General features: G+C 34.1%; 1 long non-coding RNA gene across 1 annotated transcript; it reads right to left on the bottom strand.

Moving 5' to 3' along the window:
• Nucleotides 1–9,598: 9,598 nt before the first annotated feature.
• LOC131657266 (uncharacterized) lies at nucleotides 9,599–10,035 on the bottom strand. Its single transcript, XR_009300573.1, has 2 exons — nucleotides 9,897–10,035; nucleotides 9,599–9,791 (listed from the first exon to the last, which is right to left on the bottom strand). It is a non-coding gene; the product is annotated as an uncharacterized LOC131657266 (long non-coding RNA).
• Between the last annotated feature and the right edge of the window lie 2,059 nt (nucleotides 10,036–12,094).

Raw genomic sequence — 12,094 nt, 5'->3', positions numbered from 1 at the left:
CATTTTTTGACCAACAAAAATTGATCCTTGATCAGTAGTAATAGTTTCTGGAATCCCATATCTGTAGATAATGTGTTTTTGTATGAAACTAATCATTGCTTCTTGATCAGCATTAACTAGTGGGATTGCCTCTATCCATTTAGTAAAATAATCTATTCCTACTAAGATGAATCTTTGTTGCTTAGAAGATGCAGGTTTGATTTCTCCTATTAAATCCAAAGCCCATCCTCTAAAAGGCCAAGGTTTGATAATCGCATGCAATTCACTGGCTGGAACATGTTGAATGCCTGAAAATTTTTGGCACTCTTGGCATCCTCTTGCATATTCAATACAGTCTTTTAGCATTGTTGGCCAATATAAACCTTGTCTAAACAACAACCATTTCATCTTATGGCCTGATTGATGAGCTCCACAAACACCACTATGAACCTCTGACACAGCCAAATATGCTTCAGCTTCACTTAAGCATTTCAACAACACACCCTCAGTTGTTTTCTTGTATAAATCGTTTCCTAATATCACATAGTTTAGAGCTCTGTATTTAATCTTTCGATCAGTTCCTCCGACTGGATTATTTAGGTATTGGACCAATGGGTTTCACCAATCAGCATCAGTCATATTGTCGATGGCAAAAATTTCCAAGGCATACAAATCTTTATTTTCAACATCATCATCTACCCCCTCGAATTTTGACGTCGACAATTGACCCAATTTGTCTAATACTTCATGAGTTTCTTTGTTCTTGATCTCGACCATATCTTCCAACTTGTCTTTAGAAACTCTATACCCAGAAGAAATTTGTGCCAATTCATTGGCAATGTAATTGTTAGATCTTGGTACATGCAAGATCTCAACATGTTCGAAGTTTTCTAATAAGCGTATCACAATTGCATAATACATTATTATATTTTCTTTAATGCACTTATACTCTTTTTTGATTTGTCGAATCACTAGCTCAGAATCACCTCGAATCTCAACCCGTGTTGCCCCTAAATCTATTAGGGCCTTCAAACCAGTAATCAAGGCTTCATATTCGACTTCATTGTTAGAGCATACTTATTTCATTTTGTAATGGAACTTAGTTGGAAGTCCCTTAGGGGAAATAATCAGGACTCCAATGCCTGAACCATTTTTGTGACTAGAACCATCAAAAAACAGTTTCCAGTTAGTTCGCTCGACTTGATTTACAGACAATTCGACTAACCCATGGTCGACTATAAAATCAGCCACAACTTGTCCTTTCATAGCTTTTAAAGGAACATATGTTAAGGAAAATTCAGTTAGCGCTAAGGCCCACTTACCAATTCGACTATGCAAAATTGGCTTAGACAACATATGTTTAATGATATCAAAATGAGAGGACACATACACATCAACAGGCTTTATATATTGCTTAAGTTTGTTACATGAAAAATACAAGCATAAGCATAATTTTTCAATATCATTATACCTAGTTTCAGCATCTACTAGGGTTCGACTTAGATAATATATAGCTCTTTCGACGCCATTATCATCTTTTTGGGCCAACATACTCCCAATTGTCGAGCCTGATGCAGCTATGTATAATTTCATACTTTTTGTCCTATTGGGGGGTAATAAAATAGGAGGCTTAGTTAAATAAGCTTTTATTTGGTCGAATGCCTGTTGATGCTCTAGCTACCATTTGAACTGATCTTGGTTCTTGAGCTTCACAAGTGGTGAAAAGATCTTCGTCTTGCCACTTAGATTTGAGATAAATCTCCTCAAGAAATTAATCTTCCCCAACAATGACTGGAGTTGTTTCTTTGTTTCTGGCGCCTTTAGCTCCAAGATCGCTTTCGTCTTATTTTGATTTATTTCAATGCCTTTCTTGTGAACCACGAAACCCAGGAAATCCCCTGCATGTACACCAAAAGCACATTTTAAAGGATTCATTTTGAGTCCATATTTCCTCATTCGTTCAAAAGATTGTCGAAGATGGTCTAAGTGACCATTTTCAGAGTTAGATTTTATTACAATATCATCAATATAAACCTGCATAAATTTGTCAATAAAATCATGAAACATGGAATTCATGGCTCGTTGGTATGTAGCTCCAACATTTTTTAAACCAAAAGGCATTACTACCCATTCATAAGTTCCCAAAGCACCTGGGCATCGAAACGCCGTCTTAGGTACATCCTCGTCATTTGGTTATAACCTGAATATCCATCCAATAAGCTGAGGTATTCAAATTCGGCTGCAGAGTCGACTAACATTTCAGCGACCGGCATGGGATATTCATCTTTAGGAGTAGCCTTATTTAAATATCTGAAATCTATGCATACACGAAGGCTACAATTTTTCTTTATGACAGGTACTATATTAGCTAACCATTCGACATATCTCGCAGTTCGAATAAACTTGCTTTTCAGCAATCTTTCAATTTCCACTTTGATTTTTTCCATAACCTTCGGCGCAAATCTCCTAGGAAGCTTCTTGATAGGTTTCTTCCCTGGGTTTAATGGTAGTTGATGCTCCACCACATGTCGACTTAAACCAGGCATTTCATTGTAATCCCATGCAAAACAATCTTTGTATTCTTTCAAAAGTCGAATCAACTTGGCCTTTAGGTCACTTGTAAGCCTTGTACTTACATAAGTAGGCCTTTTAATGATCCCATCACCTAAATCAATTTCCTCAAGAGGGTCTTGAGCTTGCATCCTTTTTACCGATCCTGATGGATCCAATTCGAAACCTAAAGGTTCGTCATCGTATTTCCCGTCGAGTCGTTCGACTTGGTGATTGACTTCTTGATTGTTTTCATTTTTTACCATCATCATGGCCTCAATAGCCATGTCTTTCTCTAATTCGGCTTCTAAAGCCGCTCTTTCTTTGTTTTCGGCCAAATAATCCGTTATTCGAGCCAGGTATTCTAACTCAGTGGTCATCGTCTTTGACCGTTGTCCTCTGTTCTGGAGGACTTTCATGGTTCAATGGTTCATTAGGATCCTCTTTATTCCAAATGAAACCATAATTTGGATCTAAGTTCAAATACTTAGACACGCTTTCATCAAAAGGATATACATCTTCTGCTTTGTAGCAAGGAGCTACATTTGCCAAATGCTGGTCGAAATGTCTGCGACCTCTTTCAGTTTTGTAATAACTTTGGTCAGCTTCAATATTCTCCACGATACCATCTGACCTCCAAATGGCCACACGCTGATGTAAGGTGGAAGGAACTGCTCCAATACCATGGATCCATTCCCGACCCAACAGCAGTTTAAAATTTGCCTGAGATGCGATCACCATGAAGACGGTTGACCTGACAGACGAACCAACAACTAGTTTTACTTGAATTACTCCAAGTATTCCACTTGTCTTACCCTCATAATTAGACAGTACCATATTATGGGGTCTTAAGTCTTTATCAGTCTTTCCTACTTTCTGGAGTGAGGAATAAGGCATTAAGTTTACGGCAACTCCACCATCGACAAACACTTTGTTTATAGGCACTCCATCCACTTTTGCCCTTATGAATAGGGGCTTCAAATGATACATCATTCCTCGACCTGGCCTCTCAAACACAGCCTTTTGTTCTTCTACCACTCCTTTTCCCATTACATAGTAACAAACAGGTGTTTCTTCCACATTCTCGTCAGGAAGAAAATCATCCTCGTTCTCAGATACCTCAGAGACTCTATCGAACTCTGCCGGGAGTACAGAGACAATCCCACAGTCGATTAGCAATTCATCTGACTCTATGTCAAAGTTATCATCGACCTCTTCGTCCGACAATGGAGAATACTCAGGCTCTTTCTCTGTATTGAGGATCGGAGCATCGTCGTCAACCAATTCTTTAATCAGTTTCTTTCCTAGGATCATCCCAGCAGCTAATCTTTCATTTGCTATTTTAGCCTGCTCCTCAGTCAACTTCCTATGAAAGGGTTTTGACTGATAGTGAGAAAATCCTGCCTGCACCATTTTCGAACCCTCTTGTCCATTCTTGTGGCTTCTTTGGTAACGCCTCCACTGCGTTCGAGTCATGGGGTTATTTCCTTTGTAGTTTGGAGATATGTAATCCTTTCTTTTAGATCCACTATCCGTCCAAGAACCTTCAACATTGGTTCCATAGCCCTGTATCTGCCATTCTGGACGTTTACCTCTAAAGTTAATGGGTTTCACCCATTTGTCTTCAGGGACATCCGTTTTGGGACGGAAAGTCCTTGGTTTTTCAAACATCTTCCTATATTCTCCAGCCCTTCAACCACTGTTTTCTCCTGTATACATGAATTGACGATTCTTGCCTCGACGAGGGTCGAACCTCACTTTATTTGCAGCATCAACGTTGAAAACAGCATCACACCTTGGGCATAATCCAACTTGAGAGTTGTTATTGTGGCATCTCTCAAGGAATTTCAAAAGACTTTCTTTTGGTTCAGGATAAACCATGTTCAAAACATTGCCATCAGTAGCACCGTTTTGCTTTCTAACGAAACCATCAGTAGTTTCGACCATCATCACATCGGCAAGCTCAGTATAGTGAGCCTCTTCGACTTGCAAAGGATCAATATCAAATTGCATTGATGACTTTGGCTTTTCTTCGAACTGTAACCTTCCTTCTTTTAAAGCTTTTTGCACCAAATCCCTGAAAAGGACACATTGAGAAGTTTTATGACCCAAGAAATTATGAAATTTACAAAATCCTCTCTTTTTCTTTTGTTCAAGAGGAGGATTTTTGAGTCCTGGGGGTACTATGATTTGTCCATCAGAAACCAACAAATCAAATATTTCATCATATTTCGTTATATCGAATGAATACGTTTTACTAGAAAATTTTTCATTTTTACTTTCAACCAGATTTTTATCTTTTGAAGGTTTAAGCAATTTACAAATATATGGTGGCCCTTGCTTTAATTCAGCCACGTTAACCTCTCCCTCTTCGTATTCATCGTCGCTATTAGAGTCGAACTCACTTGTAGTAACATAAGCTATTTTCTCTTTCTTATGATATTTACTCGCCCTAGCCTTTTCAGCCTTTAGCCTTTCGACCTGGCGTACTCTGTCTGCCAGTTGCGCCATATCTCTCAAATGTTGGGTGTCTAACTTCTTCCTTATAGAATAATCTAACCCACCTGCAGCCATTTCGACTAACTCATGTTCAGGAATTTGTGTAAAACATCTAGCTTTCAGTAACCTAAAACGGTTTAGATAGTCATCGACTGGTTTTATACCCTTTCGCCTAACTCCAGCTAATTCTTTCAAACTGATTTTCGACTGTCCCACATAAAATTGTTCATGGAACAATCGTTCTAATTGGTTCCATGAGAACAAAGATTGGGGAGCTAATGTCGTGAACCAAGTAAATGCATTTTTCGTTAAAGAACTTGGAAAATACTTCATTTTTAGATTTTCATTGTTTGCTATTTCTCCAGCCTCTGTCTGGAACCTAGCAATGTGTTCAACTGTCGACTCGCCAGTCTCACCAGAAAATTTGGTGAATTTTGGAACTTTCCAACCCCTGGGCAATTTTGTTTGCCTTACATATTCTGACAACGGGGAAACGAAATTTGGTCTATGCAAACCTACATTTATTCCATTCTGAACTAAAATTTGTTCGACTACATTAGAGATATTATTGTGTCCAACATTGACATCTTGCTGGATGTTCCTAAGAACATGGTCAACATCTTGATGCCTTTGTACTATTCTAGGAATCTCCTGCTCAATTTGATCTCCTTGTCCTAAAGGTTCGACCCCTCTCGTGTTCGACCCTTGAGCAGTCGAAAGGTTTGGTTGTGGGGGCGCTCCAAAGAAATCTGCAATTCTGGCCATCTGTCCAGCCAATATTTCATAACTTTGATTCGTGTTATTTATCATGGGAGTAAAAACAGTTCCCATTTGTTGAGTAAGGGCATTCACCATTTCATGATTACTTTCGTCCATTTGTTGTCGAATTGACAACATTGACGTAGTACTTAAAGATGGTAAAGTCTGGTGATTATATCCTATGCTTATGGGTCAACCCCCTGGATTTGATGTGCTTGTAGCCATCATGCTGTCAGAATATAACGAAGGATTTGTGTGCAAACCTTGCATCATAGACGTGGGCATTCCAAACTGAGGGTTAAAACCTGGTGGAGGTAGCATTCCATGAAACGGCGGTCGTAATGGATTAAATGGTGACCGTACATTCGTTGGTGATGATACCAATATTGCTGCCGTCAATCCACCAGTATTTGTTGCTCCAACTGGGGACGAATCTGCGGCATTTTGTGGTGTTACTCCAGTCAGAACACCTCCTTGATTTCCAGAAAGATCAGAATTATTTGTATTAACTTCAGCCATGTTAGTTAATTTCCGACCACTTCTTAATATCATTCATAACTATTATACATAACAAAAATAAATAACAATCGGCGGGTCCCACTGGGCGTGCCAATTTGTTTACCCAGAAAAATGGTAAACAAGCGCTAGTTTCCTTTTTAAAGGTTACTTTTGCGGAGTCAACTAGAATACTCCAGGACTGATTGCTTTATTTGTTATATTATATGTATCTAATTCGTATTAAATGTAAATAGTGACTTTAAAGTAAAAGTAAACGCTGAAATTCAAAGCTTTAAAGTAAATCACAGCAATAAAAAAGGCAGTAAATGTGCACTGAAAGATAAAATGTAATGTAAAATGATTGCATTAATTAAATTGGTACGCATACGTACATTCCAAAGTTGCACTCGTTACTCATTATTGCGCAGAGGTTTGAGTTTACTTGTGTTTATGTAGAGAATGCGGACCTCTAACTATTCCTATGAAACTTGCTTAAATAGTAAAATAAAATAACTACTACAAACGGTCGACTGGCTATCAGTCAACACGTGTCTTCGACATGCAAGATCTTCAATTGTGAGACTTCCACGCGTCCTGTGAGAACTGCCAGAAAACTGCCTGAAACTGCCTCTTAACTTCTACTACCTCTCGACTTACACTTCAGTTTCTTCAGCAAAATTCTTAAGTCTTCGCATACTTCTGGTCTGGTCGAACGTTGAAGCCTTAGATAATCTTCCTAGTCGAGCAGCTTTGACTACTAAACATTACTTAGTCGAACCACTTCGACCCAAATGGCAATGTAGATATTAACTTGAAGCCCAATTACCAATTTAGGGCCTTTCTACCAAATTGAGGCCCAATTGCCCATTTATTAGTAAGTCGAAATCCTAGGGTAACACATATACATCATCATGCCAACCCTTAGAGAGTAAGAACCCCACCCTTACCTTAGCAAAAGCTTCACTTCCTTCAATGGAGCTCTTCCTCTTCATGCCATAGCTTTCCCTCTTCCTTCCCTTCTTTCTCTTCTTTCTCTTCTTTCTATTATTTCTCTTCTTTCACCAAATGAGAGTTATGTCTCTAAAACCCTAACTCTCTTACTATCTTTTCTCACTAATGGGCTTAACCCACAATCCAATCTCATATGTCATATTTATTCCACTTTGGCCCAATTCATAATATCTCTTTAATTACTCAATTAAGCCAAATAACACACATAATTGAATAATCACATAACATAACGAATATTATTCCCAATAATATTCCCCAACTACAATTGCTCCTTAACTTCATTAATACCAACTCGCAATTGTACTCCTCTGACTAATCCGACTAATAAATCCGACCACAACTTAACTGCTCAAATTAACATATTAATCCAAATTACGCCTTTAGAATAATACCGATAAATCTCAACTTCAACTAATTTCAACCAATAAATCCTCGATCAATTTAATTAAATAATTAATTAAATTCGGGGCGTTACAATGTGACTCTACATTACCATGTTTTTTAGAAGGATCTTGAACTGGAATAATTGGAGCATCAATATTTGTTGGACATGTAGCTCCAAACACAAGACGAGGGGGACGAATTGCATGTTCATAAAAATGGTAATTTTAAAGAAAAAAAAATTGAAACATTTTTAGAAATAAACAGCGGAAAATAAAATGCAGAAGTTAACCATTAAGGGATATAGAGAAAACCCCAGAAGTTATAGATATTTGGTCAAACGAAAAAAATACCTAATCATCTCCCTAAGAATTTCCCCTGAGAGTATTTAATAAATTTAACATCTTTTAGTAGGTTGAACTCTCGAATCCGGTTATACAAGGGAACTGAAGTTTGTGGCTTACTTCCAACCAAGTAGAAAACAAGGAGAGAAGCGGCGAGTCGTCCTTCCAAACAATGGATTGAATCGCTTAGTCTTTTTTGAAAAACAAAACTTGTAGCAGTTAGTCTTCAAGCTTTAAACCAAGATTTTACTCGGGCTGATCTTGAACCTGAGAGAGATTTTAACCCTAAACTAAGCTCACAAACCAAATTGTGGTTTTATACCGTACTAACCAAAAACCCAAGAGATTTTATACAATGCTTCTCTAAAAACCTTAACAAGCTTTAACATCGGGCTGAACTTGAATCGATTGAAGCCTTTCGAAAGGGCTGAGCCTCCGAACCAAATTAGCGACATAATAATTAAATCCCTGAAACCAAACCTTGTTTTAGCTTCAAAACCAAATAAACAATCCCTAAATGGATGAATTATTCAACCAAGGTAAAAAAAACTCTCTTAAGGAATTTACAGTACTACCCTTCTAGAATTACAACTGCCTCACTTGTAAAACAACTTTCTCGAAAGCACTACGACTAAACTCTAGTGAGAGAAGTAAAAAAATAATAATTTTTTGAGAGAGTGAGAAGTGAGTAATGAAAGCTCATGTTTATGGATGTCAAAATATGTGGAAAGAGACTCTTATTGATAGGCTAGTGGTTGGCGCGAAAAAAGAAAAAAATTAAGTCCTTAATTAATGAGAGCACTAATCAATAGATAAATATTCAAAACAAGTCGATTGATAAATATGCAAAGCAATCTCTAAGGTTTAATAAATTGTCAAATATATCAAACTGCAACGTCAGAGGAATAGTTGGTCGATTACACCCATAAAACAAGTGTATTGAATTGTATATGACAAAATAACAAATTTATTAATTTTTATCAAATTTATAAATTACACCAATGTAATTACTCTTGGTTTTAATACTCTTATTTTAAATGAAATTATAAAAATGAAATTATAAAAAATAAAAATATTCATATTTTTATATTTTATAATATATTCAATCACTAAATTAATATTTTATAAAATAATTGAATTATGCGTTTTGATCAAATCCTCCAACACACCGTTAATTTAGTTAATTATAACTTAAATTTATAAATTATATGGAGAACTTGGAGGCAACCGTATACAACCAAAATTAATAAGTAATGAATAAAATTACATTAATAATAATATTTATTGTCTTTTTCATTTCATTGTGAAAATTTTAGAGATACAAAGTCATAGTTTAAGTGTATGAAATTACAAAACGAAAAAAATATATAAAAGATACAATTTTTGGTTGGAAGCATAAATCTTGAACAGCAATTTTTGAAATACATACGTGACTATTGAGATCATATTTAAGGACCAAAATTAAAAAACTTATGTCAAATTATTGAATATTAAAAAATATGACCATCACGTCAGTGCCATTTGTCACGTGTTTTTGTAATAAAATTTCGATGTAAGGGATTACTGCCAATAAGAAATGAACATATAAAATTTTTGAAAAGACTACTTAAGTCTATTATTATTTATAATTTTTTGACATTTCAAGAACTAAACTAATTCTTCCTTATATCTTAATCAACAAACATTTTTTGTCGATGCACTCAACAAAGTAATCCAGCTTTCCAGCGGTAAAAAATACGTTTGCACAATCTTCATTAGTTTCACATGGAACTGATGAGTGAAAATAGAATAAACAGTGTGAGTAAAACATGATAAAAATATTATTTAAGAACTACAAAATAAGAAAGAAAATATTTAAGGGAACAAAATATTTACATAAAGCCTTAGCTGAAATAAGGAATAGAGATAAAAACAAAACTATAACATAACCAAAGTTGAAAAGTTTAGCCATGTTTTTTTATGTTTTAACTTTACAAATGATTTAGATAAACAATGTGTGGAAATTTAATGCAAAGCTAAACATTGTTAAATATTTGTAGCACTAAAGTACATAATATATTTTAATTGCCCCTTTTGCACATAATAAATGTCTCTTAAGCATCTTTAATAAAAGGGGTAACATAGAAATACTTTATAATTTTTAGATCTATTTTTTTTTTTTTTAAGAAATCTTTCATCCTTTGGTGTTACAAAGGAGACATATGTTTTTTAGAAAAATTATTAAACTATGTTGAAATGATCTATATGAATATTGGAGAGTTATGGAGACAAATTGTTATGTAAATAGAGGGGCAGTTACCGTGCATAGATTATTATGGATATTTGGATTAAATTTTAGACATCAATTATTATACTCAATACTCACCACTCAATACTCAATACTCACCACTCAATACTCAATACTCAATACTGGATTAAAAACATGATTCAATGACTTATGTAGGCTTATGTATGGTGCATAAATAAATCCTTATGCATATTAGCCAAAACCTATAAATAGGATAGTACTCAGACCCATCTCCAATGGACACTAGTAAAAAGAATTATAATGGATAAAGTAAGAATCTGCAAAATGCGTATGATCACAGACAAATATTTACAAAAATAAGTGGATATGAGTGTGAGTATAGGTACCCTAACATTCACTCGATCTCATTTCCGCATTATTAAATATATAATTATTAAACGTGTGTACGTATCTTATTAAAAATATTTATTTATTTTTTAATTCTACAATATTATCCTTAATTTTTTTTAATATTGTTAAAATTTTAAAATGATATAATAAATTATAAATGATATATTTTTTTAATAAATAAGTGAGTAAACGGAGATGAATATGAATACTTAAATATCCATAAGATACAAATATGAGTATAAATATTGGTAGTCAAGCAAATATAAACTTAGATACGAATTGTTTTTCAATCTATAATATCTTGTCCAAATCCTACACATACATAATTTTCTTTTATAAAATCAATTGATCCTAATGCATAAGAATTCCATTTTGTATTATAGTTTGATTTCTTTTACATTATATTTGATTCTTCATTCCTAATTTGATTCCTCCAAAAAGTAAGTGTATCACTATTAAAAAAATGTAAAAGATAATGTAGTTTGATTACTAACAAAATTAGTTTATCAAATTAAAACTGGAGGTTAAAAGGAATCGTTAATTATGATTAACTGATATTTATAAATATGATTAGTCATATTTCACTATTAAAATATAAATTGTATATCTATCAATCGTTAGTTAGTTCAGTGGTGATTGCCGCTGGATATGATAGAAACAATTACAGTCCAATCTCCTGTAACTATGATCGAGAGGAGATTGGAACCACTTAATACCAGAGATGATCTTCGAACGGGACTAAACTTTTGGTGGAAAACAAAAAAATAAAAAAATAAAAATGAATTTTATATCTAAACAAAACAATAATACTATCCTACTATATCTTTTAAATCAGAGAGAAGCAGGTAGAAATAATTCTTTTATTATCTAATCTCAAACATAATTAAAATTAAGAGACCAACTCACCATCTAAATTATCAAAAGTTATTGGTTAATGAGCTTTAAATAATTGAGAATTTTTAACTAAACTCCTAACACTTCTACTAGACCTCTGTCGAAATTTCAAAAATACCTTCATGATTCGAATATGTATATCTGAACTCATCAAATATTTTAGTTTAAAGAAATTTTCAAATATCCCAAAATTTCATTTTTAAGAGATTTTCTGATAAGCATATCTGAAATAATCTAATATTTCGTTTTTAGGTTGTTTTTAGATATAAATATTCAAATTAAGGGAGTGTTAAGAATCAATTAATTCAAGGCGTATCAATTGTTTTAATTGTATTACCTTATTATATACCATTTATATAAATATGTGATCTCATTAAACACATATTATAGTACAAAAAATACCTTTTCAATAAAAGAGAAATTAGGACAGATAAAAATTTCTCTTAAATATGTATTATGCATCAACTTAAAATTAATTGATTTAAATTATCAATATACATAAATTTAAAAATTATATTTAAAATTATAATAATGTTTTTAT

The sequence above is a fragment of the Vicia villosa genome, linkage group LG3 (assembly GCF_029867415.1).
Source record: "Vicia villosa cultivar HV-30 ecotype Madison, WI linkage group LG3, Vvil1.0, whole genome shotgun sequence".
In the NCBI taxonomy this organism is placed as follows: domain Eukaryota; kingdom Viridiplantae; phylum Streptophyta; class Magnoliopsida; order Fabales; family Fabaceae; genus Vicia; species Vicia villosa.
Note: the sequence above shows the minus strand (reverse complement) of the source record. Positions and strands in the feature narration are given on the sequence as shown.